This window comes from Arvicola amphibius, chromosome 6, assembly GCF_903992535.2.
Source record: "Arvicola amphibius chromosome 6, mArvAmp1.2, whole genome shotgun sequence".
Lineage (NCBI taxonomy): Eukaryota > Metazoa > Chordata > Mammalia > Rodentia > Cricetidae > Arvicola > Arvicola amphibius.
In genome coordinates this window covers 30658922-30677566 of record NC_052052.2, presented here as the reverse complement: position 1 = coordinate 30677566, position 18645 = coordinate 30658922, and the positions used below count along the sequence as shown (strand labels likewise).

Genomic DNA, 18645 nt, shown 5'->3' with positions numbered 1-18645 from the left:
CTCAGAAGGAGGGCTAGCCTGTGGACCGCAGGTAGCAAGGGTATGCAGGTGGTACAGGGACATGTTGTTGGGGCAGAGATGTGCAGCGGTGGAAAGTCAGACCCTTCCTCAGGTAGAGCCGTCTCACGTGGTTCCGAGGCTGTCCACCCAGCTGCCCCAGCTTTGAACTGGGATCATGTGTTATGCTTTGGGCTACAGGTGACAGAAAGCTTGGCTACAGGGGGTTAAAAAATAGGGATTAATCAGAAGCCTGGAGCAGGGGGTTCTGAGTAGGTCAGATCCCAAAGGACACCAGTGACCCTGGTACTTCCCAGCTTCCCCGCTGCCCACCTCCTTTCCTACCAGAATCCTTTTACCACAGCCTTGGACTGGCAACTGTCCCAAGGACCCGGCTGTGTGCAGGTAGGATGCACAGAAGAAATGTACCTTCCTAATACATTTCTTCCTCTTTCCCAGATTACTTTTATTAGCAAAGATATTCTTTTTCAGAATCTCAAAAAAAGTCTTCCCTTCACTCTAAATATGAACAATAGATCCCATTGGTCAGAACTGAGTCCCAGGAAACAGTCTCTAAAAGGTGGTAGTTGCCGTAGACTTGGGCCTGGAGGAGGGCTCACTCAACTCACAGGGGTAGACCTCCAACCACAGAGGAGAAGCAGAATGTCATGTTAAGTGTGGATGTCTCATGTTCATCTTTGGTGCCAGAACTCCTGGTCACACACAGCCATCAATGTTAGGGAAAACCGTTGACCTTGTTCCCCTTGAGACCACCAGAGCTTGTAACTGAAGTTGATGTCATAGAATGTATGCCATGGGGTGGTGTGCAGATGATGTGAATAACAGAACTGTCAGCAAGTTGGGCTGGAGAAACAGTTCAGAAAGTATCCAGCATCTTCCAGGGACCCAAAAACATCAACTCATTGATAGCAATCTTGCCACAAATATGGAAGAGTGAGCCCTAGACTTGGAGGGTAGGAACATGCCTGCTCAGTCCTGAACCCTCCCCTTAACTGAAGGAAGTGGGGACACGTGAAGTACTATTCTCTAAGATTAGGAGCTCTGAGTCCCCCAGGGGGGGTATGGAGAGGGGCAGCATGCAGTCAAAATGGCAGCAGATGTCCTCCATGGTAGTAATGGCCCCCCAGCCCAAAGGTGGCGTGATTCATGGTCCCTAAGCTCTCAGCGGCATGGTGGCAGCAGGAGTCACATGAAAACATTCTGTCAGTTCACAAAGGCACCCTTGGTCCCCCTCATAGAAAAGAAGATTCTATCAGATATTTCTGTGCCATGCCACCGGGGGACAGCCCCTCTAGACACTCTTTTATCAAGTCTTCTCTCCAGTCACAGCCCAGCACCTGCTGACCCTTTCTTCAGGACTGCAGGGAAGGAACACCTACTCCTTCACAGCTAGCCACTGGGCCTTAGAGCAGGAAACTGAAGACAGAAAAGGTCTGGAGCCACTTCAGAGCCTGGCGGACCCGAGAGCAACTGTCCAGAGGGCCACTCCCCAAGCAGTCACCTCACCTCCACAGACCCCCATCCACACTGAGAGCCAAATAAAGAATTTGCCTTTTTACTGCAACCTTTGGGCTGAGAGAATGGTACCTGGCCTATTAGCAATCCCTGGCAACGGACGCAAAGCCATGGAAGTAGCACTTAGCTCAGCATGAGCCTACCCGAGATAAACTCCACCAGCCACCTGCTGCAGATCTCTCTGACGTCATTGTCATCATCACCCTACCCAGCATCCCTTCAGGGTGGATGTGTGTGTCCTCACGTTACAGATGAGACAGTTGAGGCAAACGCATGGCTGTGGAGTGACAGGCTGATGGGGTGAGGGCTGGAATGTAGATATTGGGCTATATCCTGTGATCCTAACCAGCAGCAAGGTGGGGGACAGAACACAGCTTGCAGGAAAGGAAGGGCTTTGAGAGCTGATCTGGCATGGAGCCAGGTAGTGGAGGACGCTGTGCCCCAGCAGTGGTCAGCTGTACCTGCATAGGCACTTCTCCCTCGGGAGCAATCCAGCCAAACACCTAATGTGGGTTTATCAGAGACCTGGCAGTAGTGGACCTATGCTAAGTACAGAAGACACATCGTTGTTGCAATAGTTAATACCTAAGCCTTCCTGGGTGTCAGCTGATGTTTAAGGTGCTCTGCGTGGATTAGCTCACTTAATCCTCACATGAACTCCATAGACAAATATCACTGTTTTTATTTTGTAGATGAGTCATGGCACAGAGAAGTAGCCTAGCGTTCCACAACTGCTCCACATGAGAGCCAAGCCTGGGACCCAGTGGGATCTCTGTTTACTTGCCTAACTACACATACCCTTCTCAGGATTTCCCTGCCCTGGTATAACTTAGATTCTTCCTTTTAAAGTAGACATATTAAAATAACACCCAAAGGAATCTGATCCAATCCTAGGCTGTAGGGGGCAACTGAGCAATGAGAGTGTAATGGCATGATATCGTGGAACTAGCAAAGAGTCAGTGCCACTCACAGAAGCCTGGACCATGTTGTGCCATGGCCTTCACTGCTGTATACCATTGGCAAAATTTGTCACCCCTCTGAGCCTCAATTTCTTTCTTTACAAAATGGATTGTCAGTTCCTATTCTGTCTGCCTCTGAGCATTTTATGGAGTCTAAATGAGGTGGCAGATGCAAATAAGATTTCAATGTAGGGGGAAAAAAGCAATGGGCAAGGGCTGGCTACTGAGCCAATGTGAAAACCTGATGTCAGCTTGATAAATGAATTGTCCTAGTGGCCCTGCAGATTGGCTCTGTGAGTGACGAATGGCTCCCTTCAGGAGCCTTGTTGATGTTTTGAGGGTCCTAAGAAGGCTGTTTTCCTTGGCCAAGCCCTGTCCTCCCATTCCTAGAGTTATTTTACATCTGATTTTGTATGATCCTCCAGCATACAATCATTTAGTGATGTCTTTGGGAGAGAAGCCTTGTGTTCAGCCCTGCAGGGAGATGAGAGTGGAATTGTTCCTGCCTCCAGAAACGGGAGGTGGAAAGAACTGGAATAATGCTAACAGCCTCAGCAGCTGCTGGCCATCTGTCTGGTTGTTACAGGTTCTGTGCATTACCACTTCAACGATGTTAAGAAACTGACCCCAAGTTCATGCAGATCTGAAGTTACAGAACTGGGCTTAAACCTGAAAAAGGAAGCAGGAGTAGAGACAACATCATCACAACACAGGGACATGCATCCTGGTAGAAAGGTAGTGATGGTGAAGGTCGATGGTAGTCTGCCATTGCTGTTGTTGATAGTGATGCCAGTAGGAATAATGTTGGTGATAAGGAGTCAGTGGTGCTGGTGGTACTGATGGTGGTCCTGTGGCACTGATGATGGAGATGGTGGTACTGATGATGGTGCTGTGGTACTGATGATGGAGATGGTGGCACTGATGATGATGGAGATGGTGCTACTGATGATGATGGAGATGGTGGTACTGATGATGGTGCTGTGGCACTGATGATGGAGATGGTGGTACTGATGATGGTGCTGTGGTACTGATGATGGAGATGGTGGCACTGATGATGATGGAGATGGTGGTACTGATGATGGAGATGGTGGTACTGATGATGATGGAGATGGTGGTACTGATGATGGTGCTGTGGCACTGATGATGGAGATGGTGGCACTGATGATGGAGATGGCGGCACTGATGATGGAGATGGCGGCACTGATGATGGAGATGGTGGCACTGATGATGGAGATGGTGGTACTGATGATGGAGATGGTGGTACTGATGATGATGGAGATGGTGGTACTGATGATGGAGATGGTGGTACTGATGATGATGGAGATGGTGGTACTGATGATGGAGATGGTGGTACTGATGATGATGGAGATGGTGGTACTGATGATGGTGCTGTGGCACTGATGATGGAGATGGCGGCACTGATGATGGAGATGGCGGCACTGATGATGGAGATGGTGGCACTGATGATGGAGATGGTGGCACTGATGATGGAGATGGTGGTACTGATGATGGAGATGGTGGCACTGATGATGGAGATGGTGGCACTGATGATGGAGATGGTGGTACTGATGATGGAGATGGCGGCACTGATGATGGAGATGGCGGCACTGATGATGGAGATGGTGGTACTGATGATGGAGATGGTGGTACTGATGATGGAGATGGTGGTACTGATGATGGAGATGGTGGCACTGATGATGGAGATGGTGGTACTGATGATGGAGATGGTGGCACTGATGATGGAGATGGTTGTACTGATGATGGTGCTGTGGCGCTAATGATTACAGTGATTCTGGTGATGACAGTGATGCTGATGATGGTCTCATGACTGTGATAACAGCGCTGCTATTGTTGATAATGATTCATGATGATGGTGATGGTGGTGATAAAGGCAATGGTGATAAGATCATGGCTGGTGATAATGATGATGACAGTGAAGCTGCTGCTGCTGTTGATGATGATGATATTCTTGATGATGACGGTGGCAGTGATGGTGATGAAGACAGGCAGTGATCATGGTAATGGCTGTGCTTCTGTTGATGATGACGTTCACAGTGATCTTGGAAATGGCAGTGGTGGGAGTGATTCTGGTAGGATTATGGTGATAGTGGTAGTGATGATAGGGACAGCATTGGTATAATGATGGTGGTAATGGTGTGGTGATGAGAGTGCCGGTACTGGCAAGGACAGTGGTGGTGGTGGCAGTACTGGTGGATAGATGGCAGGGGTGGTGGTGATGATATGAATAATAGTGAAATGATATTAATAGTAGTGATAATGATGGTAGCAATGATGGTGGTGGTAGTGATGGTGACGCTGGTGATATAAATAGTGATAATAAAATAATGGTGATGAGGATGATCCTGTTGCTCCTTTGTCATTTGTTGAGCTTCTGCTTTGGCCAGGCCCTGAGCACTTTCTTCTCTCTCATTTAATTCTTGTAACACCTCTGCAGTGACTCCTAAGGATTGTGAGCTGGAAAGAGAACACAGCCTGTCCGAGGATGCGTGACCACTTCAAATAGGTCTTGAGTATCAGTGGGCTTCAGTGGGCTTCACTGAAGAGTTGATGCTCTTTCTACCCTTGGGTCTATGACCAATGGGCTATGGGTCTAGCAGATGAATGAATATTCAAAGGATCCCTTGGAGCATGAAGGTCAAATCCATGACAAATGAATAGTGTCCTAAATAAATGTGCATGCAACCCTTGTTCAGAGCTATGTGGTGACATTATGACTGCCCAAATACAAGGTAATTGCAAAGTGTCGTGTTTCTGTTTTTCCTCAATGAGATGCTAAGTGTTCAGTTACCAATAGGAGGAGCTTTGAAAAATAATTTCAAAGATGGGTCTATGTGCTGACAATGGAAGCAGCATCCACCATCCAGTACAACGTTCAAAGTGCTCTACCCAGAGACAAGCATGGTCATCCTGTGGAGGAAGAGGTCACACTCTAGGATGGGCACAGAAGCCTGGGGCATTGGATCCGAGCCTCCATCTGCCTTTCTTATTTGACTTCATCTCTGTGAGACAGCACCAGCGGCTAACAGCTTGCTAAGAAGCCATTAGATGCAATTGTGGATGGATGAATGAATGAATGATGGGAAAAAAGAAAGACTCAATTACAGTAACAGGTGCTCAAGAAACCATGAAGGGTGGTTTCCAGAGGAGAATAGGACTTTGAGAATTCTATAGACACAAGCCAGGCCTGTGGTACCTGCAGGTCGGGGAAGGAGGAAGGCGACTTTCCGTTCTGTGAGTGGGATGCTGAGGTGGGATCGTACACCCAGGGAACTTGGTCTTGTACCCAGAGTGACTGTGTGGGGAAGGGACAATGTCTGGGTTTTGCTTTGGATGCATGTTTTAGAGTTTGCCAAAAGCTGACTGACAAGCAGAAGAGGCATTACATTCTGTTTCTTTGTCCCGCACAGGCCTCTCTCCAACACAGCCTGGAAGGCCTTCAGAAGCCCTGGCCTAGCTTGACGATGACACCACAGTGAGCTCTGGATAGGTGAGTTCTCCCGTTTCCCCCAGCACATGCACAACACAGACTTGGAGCAGAGGCCTCCATGCCATGTCCTACAGGCAGGAGGTAGACGTGAGATGTGAGGCTTTGGAACAAAGCCACCAAAATGTCGAGGTGGGGCCGTTATTAGCATTTCTGCTGCTGTTTGTGTGTGGTAAGGAGGTCGTCCTGGGAGGGGAGCTAGGGAGTCCATTATGACTCAGACCACCTTCACCTCTCAGCAGAGACCCAGAACACCCCTGCAGAGCTAGCGGTGGACTCAGGGAGTGGACAGTCCAGCATCCACCTGGCCCAGGCCCAGGAGGAATAGAATGGTGCCACAGCTGTCTCCTGGTGCTCCAGCTCCTGCATTGTTCTGTTAGTCTTGAATCCACAAGAGAGTCTGGCCAGGATTGGATGCACATGGTATGTGTGAGTGTGCTTGGTGGAAGAATCTATGTCCCGCCTGTCAAATCATGATTGACGTCTGACTCAGACAGTCACCAGCCCCAGGCCTTCCCTCTCATGGCCGCTTACCTTGATATCTTCTGTTGCCTGCTGGACTCTGTTCTCTGTGCTGTGCATTGAGGTACAGAGATGGAAAAAATCAACATTACCTTCTAGCTTCCATTGCCATTGAAGAAATGGGTATATAGGGAGACACAGCACACTAGAGCCTGTGGAGCAGGAGGGTCTGCTCTATCTGAATGGGCTACAGCCCCACTCAGGAAAGACTATTTGCATAAGTACAAGTTCACCAGGCACTTCTGACCATGGGCAGAGTCCCCTGACATCAAGGATAGCAAGTACACAGCTAGAATGGCTGGGATTAGGGCAGAAGTGGGAGAGGGAGCAGAAGTAAGTCTGGGAGGGCTGCAGGGACACAGAGAGCCAGCTTCTGTGTGAACAGGACAGGGAGCATCAGCTCTGTGGCTCCGAGAGGGTTTGGACTAAGATGACAAGAGGTGCTGGTCTTGGATCCCTCTGAGGAGTCTCCGGGGCTCTGGGCAGCATGTCCCGTGCTGGGCATCTGCAGTCAGGCCTTCCTCGTATTGCAGCCCTGCAGAAAGGCTGTAAGCACATCAGGCCCCATCCTGAGAGGGCAATAGCCCAATGGCCATGGGCTATTGGCTTGTCCTCTTCCATCTACACTGGCCCACCTCTCCTCTGGCCCCTGCAGCATCATTAGCCACCTGCCCAGGGCAAGCCCTTTTGAGGGCTCAGCACTGGTATTTGGTCCCTGCCCTCCCTCCACTTCCCTGTATGACCCCTGGGCGGTGACTGAAACTTGACAGTTTTGAAGCTTTACAGTTTCCTCTCTTGGCAGAGGTCCAGGCACTGTCACAGCTGCCACTCCATTGTGGAGTGGAGAAAGTGAAGGTTCTGGAGCCAGAAGGAGCTGCCCCCAGCACTTCCCTGCCTTCCCGTGGGGAGCAATGTGCTTAGGGCCAATTCCGTCTCCCCAGCCACCAAACACCTGCCTCTTAGGTTACTCCAGCATCCAACAAAAGTGTGGTATGAACATTGCATGCAGGGCCCCTCCTGGGGCTGGAGTTCACATGCTAAGCTCTTGGCTGCCTCATACCCCTGCTGTGGGGCAAGTGACTGGAAAGACCTGTGAGGTTCAGTTCCAAGGAATCATGAGCCATGGGCACGTGCACCTGAGCAGGAAGTAATGCAATGATCTTGGCTTTCCTTGGCAAAATCCACTTACCAGAACTCCAGCCTGGGTGCCAGTGGCCACTGGAAGCCAGGCAACAATAGGATGCTATGTAAACAAGGGAGTGACCGTACTGTGAGAAAGAAGCCTAGGCACACAGGAGAAGCCAGGCAGGTGCAGAAGAGAGGTCGCACTGTGCTGCCAAGGGCTGTGGCAGGGAGAAAGCCTGAGGGAGGGAGGAAAGAAGGGAGGCATGTGGGCTAGTGCAGGAGGGATTATCCAGTAGCAGTTCAGTGGGGCAGTGGGAGGGGGCAGCGGGCTGCCCAGGCAGTAGACATGAAAAACCAGGCTGTGGGAACTTTCACATGCATGGGGCATTGTTAGCTGGCTTTTCTGGTGACCTGCCCAGCATGGCTTCTGTCACAGAGGGGCCTTCCCAGTCTGCTGGCTCAGATGTTACATGGAGAGCCACAGCTGGGCCGGGGCCTGCAGGTTAGGAGGAGTGGGGTTGAGTTTCATGCTGAGGGCAGCCAGGCAGCCTGGGGAGCAGGAGGCTGGAGAGACCCTGTGGCTTCCTCATGGGGTCATGGGCCCTCGACTGCCCTCAGACTGAAGAGGCCTGGAAACATTTTTGTGTTTGTGCCAAGCTCATGGAAGAGTAGATGTGGGACTCAGGCACCATGCAGTCTGTGCTCTGGAACCATAAATAGAGGCCTAAGACAGGGTGGATGCCCTGAGGAGACCTGAGCTAGGTGGTCACACGGGGAGGATTACAGCTAGGGGATGCTGAGAACCAGCTGGGTGCCAGATACTGCCTCAGTTTTTATGCAGGTACACCTCCTGCCTGAATAACTATCGAGCAGATCAGAATTGATGAACAGAGAGACCGTGCAACCAGCCCCAGTACCCACAGCCAGGAAGTTGTCCTAGGCAGATTGAACACAAGCCGTCAGGCTCCAGATACGCTCTCTGGTCTACACTGCCCTTCAGTACAGGTTCGTCAACACTCCAGATACCTACAGAGTTGCAACTCTGTGTGCCTGCTTTTCTCTACCACATACTAGGAACTCAACATAGACATGTTTGCTAAAACAAATGAAGGTTAAAATTGGGTCCTAAAAGCATTAGGACAGAGTGTGGATGGGGGAGATGGTCTCGAACAGAGAGGGGAGCTGAGGCAAAGGCCTCAGGTCAGAGACGCTGGGGTCACCAAGAGGCACTGCCAGTCCTGGAAGGCTGAGGGGTCTGGATGAGGGGGTGTCCAAATGGAAGTCCTGCCAGCAGCCTTTCTCATCTAAGTACTAGAACATACTGCCCACCCCTCCTGACCTGCTGTGCCCCATATCCACACTCATCCCTTCTTCCCTCAAAGGCTCCCATGAGCCAGATCACAGGAGGCCATAGATGAGGAAGGTGAGACTATTCAAAACTGCTTCCTGCCCAGTATGGGAGCACACACCTGTAATCATTCCAGCGCTAGGGGTGGAAGCAGGACAATCAGTAGTAGTTCAAGACAGACTCCGTGTGTGTGTGTGTGTATGTGTGTGTGTGTGTGTGTATGCACGCACGCTCGCATGTGTGTCTGCATGTGCATGTGTGTGCGTGTGTATGAGAGAGAGAGGAGGATGGTGGGGGGAGAGAGAAGGAAGGAAGAGAGAGAGAGAAGAGAGGAGAGAGAAGAGAGAGGGGAGAGATATTTTTCCAAGCAAGTAGTTGTTTCTGGATGATTAGGACATGGAAAGGAGATGAGGCTTGGCTTTTTCTTTGTTTTTGCAAAGACCCTTCTTCTTCCTCACTTCTTAGGCTGTCCACTGAAAGCCAGGTGTGGGCTTTGGCTCCGTGGCTCTGTGGCTTCCTTACTGGGCATCCTTGGCAAATCAGCCCACCTTTCTGTTCTCCACTTCTAGCTCCATAGAGCAGGAATTGAAAGCACTTGTGGAAATGAATAGGGTGTGGTTGGAGAGCTGCCACAGCACCGGGCTCAGGGGAAGTTCCTGAGCACATGGCCCCCATTTCCACACAAAGCAAGGGTGCAGATCTCGGATCTATATAACATCAGCCAGCTACACTAACCCACATAGGCATGCTAGGTCCTAGAGGCAGACACAACTTCATCATTTTGTATATTTAACTGCAGTTTAGACCCTCTTAATATGTTCCATTCTGGTTGCAAAGTAACACATATTTATAGAGAAAATTTTGGGAAAATGACAAAAAGGGCTCATTTACCTACCTTTCCACATCCGTGGTTGAAATAGTCAATTTCTTCCCCGTGTTTTTTCTCTTTCTTTCTTTCCTTCTTTCTTGCTTTCTTTTTTTCCTCTTTTTCTTTTTTTTTTTCTGTTTTTCTTTTTTTGAGGCAGACTCTTTTTTATGTAGATCAGCTCACCTCAGCCTCACAGAGATCCACCTGCCGCTGCTTCCAAGTGTAAGAACGAAAGGTGTGTACTGCTGTGCCCACCTGCATAATTTGTTGTTGTTGTTCCTATTACAGGTAACCAAGCTCAGGGTCTCATTCCAGGCAAGGCTTCTATGGCTGATTATAGTTCCAGTCCTCTTTATTCTAAGGTAGGGTCTTCAATTCACTCTGTAGCCCAGGCATACTCAAACTTTTCATCTTTCTACCTCAGTTTCTGAAGTATTTTGAATTATAGGCCTATATTAACTGCCTGTCATCTTTCACCTTCTTTCTGTCTGTACATTTTTAAAGTGTGTGTGTGTGTGTGTGTGTGTGTAGCACAGTTAATAGCAACCCAGAAACAGATATTGAGGTTCAAGCTGAAGATCAGAGAAGATCAGAAAAGCAAAACAGCCAAGCCACTAGAGAAGTCTTATCTCCACCAAGGGTGGGTGACTGCAGACTGAGCCCTGAGCCTCTGAGCCCCAAGCCTTCTTTTTCCTATCTTATATGCCTTTAGTGTGGGGATTAAAGACATGTGACTCCCTAGTCCTGGGATTAAAGGTGTGAGCCACCACCACCTGGATCTGTTTCTGCATTGATCTTGTGTAGCCCAGGGTAGCCTTGAACTCACAGAGATCCATCAACCTCTGTCTCCCGTGTCCTGGGATTAAAGGTGTGTGCAACCACTGCCTGGCCTGTATGGCTGACTAGTGTGGCTGTTTTGCATTCTGTTCTTTAGGCAAACTTTGTTTATTAAAATACAAATGAAATATCACTATGTATGTGTGTGTCTGTCTGTCTGTCTCTGTCTTTGGACTAGAGTCTACATTCTGTTTTTTAACTAGGCTGGGCTGCTGAGTCAGGCCACTGGGCAGGGCTGTCTGTCCTTCCACCCAGGAGTACTGGAGGCCATGATTGCATGCTCCCCCTTCTGCCCTGGTGGCTGGTTGGAGGCATCTGACCTTCGGATGTTCTGTGTCTCTGGCAGACACACAGTAGACACTAATTTTAGCTTCGCTTCTGGGGCCTGCTGGTCGTAGGGTCTGCATATAATGGACGCCTTATGTAGACAGCTGCTCATAGCGCAGGAAGAAGTGTCCCACCTTAAAATGCTTCTCATCACCAGCCAGCACTCTGCTCTCGGAGAACAAGCCGGCTCCCTGTTCCTTCTCCCACCAGGAAGGGGCTGTTGTTTGCGTTCATGGCCAGGAGTCTGCACGGAGGGCAGGCGGCCCACCCAGCACACACTGGGAGGCGGCTGTACAAACACAACCAGAGGCTCCAGTTTGAACAGAAACAGCTCAGAGAGATGTCCCAAGAAATAGTTGGGGATGTGCGAAGAATCTTTAGTGCCACAGCTCAACGCTTTGTCAAGTCTGTACAAAGGGACAGTGTCATTCAGTGCCCCGCTTGTCCTGTGTCCTGCTGATGTATACTCAGCAACAGAGGTGAGGGAACTGAGGCTGGAACAGAAAGCACTTTGCTTGACTCGAGCAGCAAGTCAATGGCAGGGACTTGAATCTGAGCATGGGTGGGTCTCACTCCTAGGCTGCACTTCTGTTCAGTGCCTGGTAGGTAAGTGGCCCAACCTGACCCAGCCAGTCCCAGTCAGATCCAGCCAGATTCACAGCCAGCCGCTGCATCTTTCCATCTTTCCTTCTGTTTGGGTTTGTTCATTCAAAATGGGAACACTTTAATTCATTTCTCTTTCCCTTTCTTTTCTCCTGTTTTCCTTCCTTTAATCATTTTGGGTTTTTGTTGTTGTTGTTATTGTTTTTGTTGTTTTGTTTTTGGCAAATACTAAGACCAACTGTCTTGAACAAGACCTTAAATGCAAGATCCCCCTGCCTCAGCATTCCTGTGTGTTAAGATTACAGGTCTGCATCACAGTGTGTCCTGTCTCCTTCCCTCCCTCCTTTGCCCCTCTATTTCTTCCTAGAAAGTCTCCTGTATCCTGGAATGACCTCAAATTCATAATGTAGCCAAGGATGACCTTGACCTTCTGACCTTCTTGCTTCCATCTGTCCAGGGGATTGCAAGCATTCCCCACCATTTCCTTTATGTTGTACCTGGAATCAAACCCAGGGCTTGGTACTTGTTAGGCAAGCGCCCTACCAACTGAGCTGTCATTTATTTCTGCTTTAAAATAATACACTTGGGCTGGGGCAGAGCCTCGTGGTTGCACATTTGTCAAGCATCCGTGAGGCTCTGGGTTTTACCCTCAGCACTGGGAAAAATAAATAAATAAATAAAAATAAAATCATGTTTGTTGAAAGTAAATACTTCCAGTGGGCTGTTTCTAGGGTAGAAAGGGTAGCTATGGCAGAATCTTGCTTGAAACCTGATGAATCTCTCCTTGCCTGTGTGAATAAGAACCAGGAGTCTTATCCTGCCATCAATAGCCCACCTGTGACTATCCCAAAGTCTGGGCTCCCTCAGCACTTAGATGTTACCATGACTCTTAGGAAAGGTGGAAAATTTTCCTTATTGTCTTTCTCTTGGAAAATCGAGCTCCACAAGGCTGGAGAACCATGGGATACTTGCCTCCATATTCCTGGGATGGGGGAAGGGGTTCACCCATGGTTCTTCATAAGGACCCAAGCTTTAACCCAGACTGGAATCAGATGAGGCACAGCTGTCAGCTGAGTAAGGAAGGGATGCTTACTATACTCCCAGGACAAGGTTACAGAAGCCCTGAACCTGGGCAGGCTGTGGGGGGGTGGAGGGCGGGGCCTCCCTCCCCACTCCAGGCCCATAATGACAGCAGCCTGTGTAAGATGTCTCCAGGCCCCTGACAGTGGCTCTTTGACCCCAGTCCAGGCTCTTCAGGAAACAGTACATAGCAGTATCACAAACACTCTGGGGACATTTTCTAGGGACTATCTCTACTGAGAGCAGGACCCCCCACTCTGCTTAGACCCCTGGTTGCAGCCCCTCACCCTCTCATGCTCTGATGGCCTAGGTTCTATCCTTTGGAATTCTCCTGCTCATTGACTGAGGGCTCCAGCCTCAGTTTCCTGTTTGACAAAATGGCACTAGTGATTCCAGCTCTTGGGCTGCCATGTTGTGTGTCATGGGGAATAGCTTTTCAAATGTGCAGCCACACAAAGTCAGCCATGTTCCTCTGAGGTTTCTCAGCATTTAGAGAACACTCCTGAGAAGTGTCCTGGATGCTCAATGAGGGTGGCATTCTCTGGGAAGAGCCCTTGAGGTGTGTTACCCATGTGTGCCGTCTAACTGTGAACCTTCTCAAATTCTGACTTATTCTTAGAGATGCAGCCAAGGACAGAGCCCATGGAAGGGTGGATGTTTGTGATAAGTTCATTTCTTTATCTAATAAGCTCTCCAGGGGCGTCATATGTATGTATGTATATGTATGTATGTATATGTATGTATGTATATGTATGTATATGTGTGTATGTATATGTATGTATATGTATGTATGTGTATGTATGTATGTGTGTGTATGTATGTATGTATTGTGTTTGTTCCTTTGTCCCCCACTCACATATTTACTATACATATACCTGCACACCTCCCCTGCCAGGTAGGACAAACATGTATAAACAGGTCATGCAGGGACCCTTTCCTGGGAGAGCTTAGCATCTAAGCAATAACTGTAATTTGGGTTTAATAAAGAAGTAACCCAAAGGTGGAGGCCTGAGGGAGGGAGCCAATGCTGCCTGCAGGGTAGCTGGAAAAGATTTCATCCAGAAGCTGGCTCCCACTGAGGGGGTTCAAATGCAGATAAAGCCCCCATTGTCTGAATCAAGAAAAGCTAAGAATAGCCCATGATAGGTGGATAGAAGGAGTCTAAGTTGGCCTTGAAGTATCTCAATCGAAATCCACAAACGCTTTCATAAAACTGTTACCAGCGCACAACGGGAAAGTGACTACAGATGAGCAGCCAAGAGAATTTTGAGGTTGGTAAATAAATAGACAACGCGGTCTCAGGATCAGGAAGTCTGGAACTAGGTACCAGTGTGCCTGAGGGCGCAGAATGAGAAAGTGTGCGTGGGAACCTTCCAGATGGACAGATGGGTGACTCCTGACTAGAGCGAGCTACTTGTAGCCAGGGAGGAATAAACTTCAGTCCTGTACCATAATTAATTCCAAAGTGATTAAAGCCACACAAGGGTACCAAAAACAGTAGTAACGCAATACTCACACCCAGGCAGATGACTTAGGTTTAAAGCCAAATGAAGGAATTGTGACAGGATTTTAAAACTCAGTAACTGAGGTCAAAGATGACCCCCCCAACTGCGCAGATTATTTGAGCCCCTGTTTCAGGACTGAAGGGTTGATGCACTCCCATGCAAAGAACTCCTATCAAAGACGCAAAGACAAATTGTCAATAGAAAAACAGGCAGGGAAATGAGCCAGCCATCCCCAAAGATGAACTGAGACAAAAAGATACTCACTATGGAGGTGAGCTGTTCTTTGAGCTGTGGGGAGGGACTTCAGAGACTGAGAGTCCCTGGGGAGATGAGCAGCAGGAGACAGAAACATGTGAGGATCAGGCAAGTGCACGTGATGGGTGCACGTTGTATGGAGGGGAAGACTGCACAGTATGCACCAGCGTTCAAAGTGTGCCTGTCTTGAACCCAGCGGCCCACTTCTGCATAGGCATCTTAAGGAAATGACTGAGACCCCCAACCTTGTGTGTGCACATGCCTGTGTGGAAGGCCACAGCAGGGGTATTAGTTAAGAATGTGGAATGTGGAGTCAGCAGGACCTGGGTTTAGGCTGTGTGGCTCTAGAAAAATGACTTCATCTCTAAGTATCAGGATCCCCATCTGTATGATGAGCATCATTGTCATACCCCACCGCCTCCCTAACAACAGTGGTTCTCAACCTGTGGGTCGCCATCCCTGTGGGTCAAATGACCCTTTCACAGGGGCTGCCTAAGACAGATATTTACCTTCCAGTACATAACAGTAGCAAAACTACAGTTATGAAGTAGCAACGAAAATAATTTTACAATTGGGGTCTCTGTATAATACAATATGAGGAGCTGTCTTAAAGGGTTGAAGCCCTCGGAAAGTTGAAGCCCTCGGAAAGTTGAGAACCGCTGCTATAAAGCTTAAGTGAGCATATTTACAAAAAACTCTTAGTAGATGACCCAGGAGGAGTGCTGAATAACAGTGATTATTTTGTTGCCAATAAGAATTGTGTTGTTTGAACAGTGAAGAACGCGAGGGGAAGCAGCCAAATTGTCCATCAGTAGGGAGCTATTGGTTAATGGCTGAAGGAATGTGCGTAACCCTGAACTAGGGACGTGGAAGATGCCTGGGCTATATTAGCACGTGTAGAAAAGGAGTCAAGAGAATGAAGGGTATATTCCAGCTAGCATAGAAGTGTGGCTCTGTGCATTCAGAAGGACGGCTGATTTTTACAGTTCACAGAGGTTATATATAAGTCCCCCACAAACACTGAAACAGCAAAAACTGAACCTAGTAGAACTTCAGCAGGGTGAAGCCTCTGGTCACTTGGTTTTTGGTCACTTAATGCACAGCCTTTTGTCAGACTGTTTCTGTTTGAAGACTCACCCCCGTGTCACACACACTTCTATTCAGAGACTCCTGAGTAACTCCTGGATTCCTTGACACTTGATTGCATGACCCAGGCATGCAACTCCAGCCTGAACAGAGCACATGGGATGTGTATTTTCCCCAGAAGGCACGAAATAGGGCTTTTGTGCTTAGGGGCACTAGTCAGCACGTCCGCGGTACCCTTGAGGGCCATTTCAAAGAGTGAAATCACCAAAGGGACAAAAAAAAAAAAAACAGAAAAAGAAAGAAAGAAATACAGGGAAGATAGCACTAAATGGTTTGCATGCAAGGATGCTTGTTTAGAGACTAGAAGCCAAGAAAGGAAAGCGGAGCATCCCTTTGTTCAAGCTCATCCAGGACCACGTAGGTGAGGTAACTCAAAACTGTCCCTGCCCTGTGTATCTGCAGGTGACAATAGAGCAAGCACAGAGTAGATCAGTCTGAAACCAGGAATCTGTGAGTGGCGGTCACCTGTATTTTATAGGTGGGCTCTTCACCCATGAACGCTGCTGTACCAAACAAACAACAAATGTACCACTTGTGGTTCTGCAGCCCAGAGGTTAAGGCAGACTTGGTCTGGTGAGGCAATAATAATAATAATAATAATAATAATAAACCATTGTCTGGCTCATGGACAGCGGGAAGGGGGCTCTGTTGACCTTTCATAAGTATACTGATCTGATTCAGGAGCTCCATCCCAGGACCTAATCACCTCACAGAGGCCTCAACTCCTCTGGGGAGGTGGAATTTCAACATAAATATTTTAACACATTATTTACTTATCTTGTGTGAGTTTGTGTTGTGTGCATATGTGTGCACGCGCAAACACATGCATGCTTACTTGTACATGGATTCAAATACACACGTTACAGTGTGCAAGGGGAGGTCAGAAGGCAACTTCTAGGAGTCTTTCTTTCCACTGTGTGGATCCTGGGAACTAAACTCAGTTCATTGGGCTTGGGGACAAGGGACCTTACCCACCGAGTCATCTCGCAGACCCAGCAAAAGCACTTGGAAGGGTTCCAAACATTCACACCTCGGCAGATGATCTGGTGTATGGCGGTTACCTGAGAGCCAGGACTTAGTCCCGCTGTGCATCACACTTAACACTTTTTATAGTGGACACGTTTGGCATAAGAGTCAAAGCAACAAAGCTGCTTTTATTTTGGAAGAACACTTGGCATGGATGGCATTCAGTTCCCAAGACAAAAGTCAAAGCTCATAATTATTTTTTTAAAAGAGGACATTTTTACTTATTGCTTGCAATATGCCACAGACTTATAAGCCCTCTATTCATTTACTTATTTTTAATTATGTTTGATTAGGTTGCCAAGTCAGGCTTTAAATTCCTGGTCTCTGCCCCGAAGTAGCTGGCCCTGAAGGCATGCACCCTGCTGCACCCTACTGCCTTATACACATTCTCATGTGTTTCTCACCTAAACCTTCCCGAGACAGATTGTATTATCATCCCTATTGTGGGGGAGAGGTGAAAAGAGGTCAGACAGTGTGTGCACAGGATCACAGCCAATCAAAGGCCATCTACATCCAAAACCAGGCAGTTCTGGATACAGAATCCAAGCTGAAAACCTGAGAAGGCTCCCGCCTGGCCCTGACCTCCAGAGAAGCCCCAGAAGGCATGGCCAGCTACGGTGTGGGACACTGCTAGCAAGAACGCTTCGGGCACTGGGGACCGGTGAGGGCTCAGAGAAGGTGTCCTTACATAGCATTCAGTGGCTCCCTTTTCTTCCTCAGAGCCTACAGCTATGTCTGCCCAGCCCTGCCATACAGTGTCTTCCTCAGGCTCCCCTGTACCCTGTGGCCCTCTCTCCTGGACCTCTGTGGGAGGTATCTTTGTAACACAGCCCCCAACACACATGTAACACCTATCACAAATACATGTTGATGGACAAAATGAACCAAGTGACACAGCAAAGGTTCTCGTGCCTCTGAAACCTAAGCAGACTAAATCATAGCAAAGTAGGTGTTGGAGTGGCAGAAACTCCCAGGCCTCTGAGTGTCGGGCTGCCTGGTTGGGCTGCCTGGCCGGGAGCCTCTGTGACCATAGGACCAGGAGGCAGCTGACAGCTGCAAGACCCACATGTGCCTGGGTGGTGTTCCTGTGGCTTCTAAAATCCCCACCCAATAGGAGAGGCTGAGAAAGAGCCCTTCAGCTTCTCATGCTTCCAGGAGAAAGCATGGGGCTGGGATTGGCCCGGCCAGGGACATCTTTTCTAAAATAGCTTCATACATATTCAACTGCTCCTTGAAATAGCCAGGTGACTATTTTAAGGCACTTCTATTCAGATGCCCACACCTAATGTTGGGCCTTGGAAACCAGGGAGGAGCCAGGAGGAGTACGCGGGACTGTGTCAGAAGCTACCAGCAGTTCCACTCTGCCCCCACCCTTTGGAGTGTGCTCCCACTGGGTACTCTCTCACATGAAACTAAATGTCATGGTTGCTATGGCAACACACTGGAGGTTTCCCATCTGGTGACCTGACTTATCAGTGTCTCAACCCCGAATGCTCCAGGTCTTGAGATATAACCTCTATACTGTTGCTCAGTTTTACTTGGTGCCCATCCCCTCATGGTTTAAACATGTAAGAGCTGATAGTCTGCCCCCTGGACAGTTGAAGGGAAGTGTCCTCGAGTAGAGAGAAGGAACACAATAGCAGGGGCCTGAAGTCACCCAGACATCCCAGCTCAGGTTTGAGGAGAAACAATCCCACCAAGGAAGTATCAGGATGGGACTCAACTGTGGTCAGCTCTGCATCACAGAGCAACAGAGGTCTGGCTGTGTCAAACCCTCTGGGGACAAAGTGTGTTAGGGCAGGTATTTCCCACCCAGGTCATTCTAGAGGCTCCTTGTCGTACAAAAGTAACTGGAAGGGAGCAGGTGGAGGGAAATGCGAGAGGCAGGACTCTGAGCTGGAATTTTGTCCTACCTGTTCAGGAGGAGATACCGACAGTATCAATAAATTAAGCAATGAGGCAATGGGAAGCCTGGGTCAAGGCACAGGCACCGAGATCCACTGTTT

At 48.7% G+C, this 18645-nt stretch overlaps 1 protein-coding gene across 1 annotated transcript in view; it reads left to right on the top strand.

The window, feature by feature from the left end:
* Hivep3 (HIVEP zinc finger 3) overlaps positions 1–18645 on the top strand; it is a 409800-nt gene that overhangs the window by 267949 nt on the left and 123206 nt on the right. The window contains exon 3 of the mRNA XM_038333975.1: positions 5921–6000. The gene's annotated coding sequence lies outside the window, so the exon portion shown is untranslated. The remainder of the gene's footprint in view (positions 1–5920; positions 6001–18645) is intronic.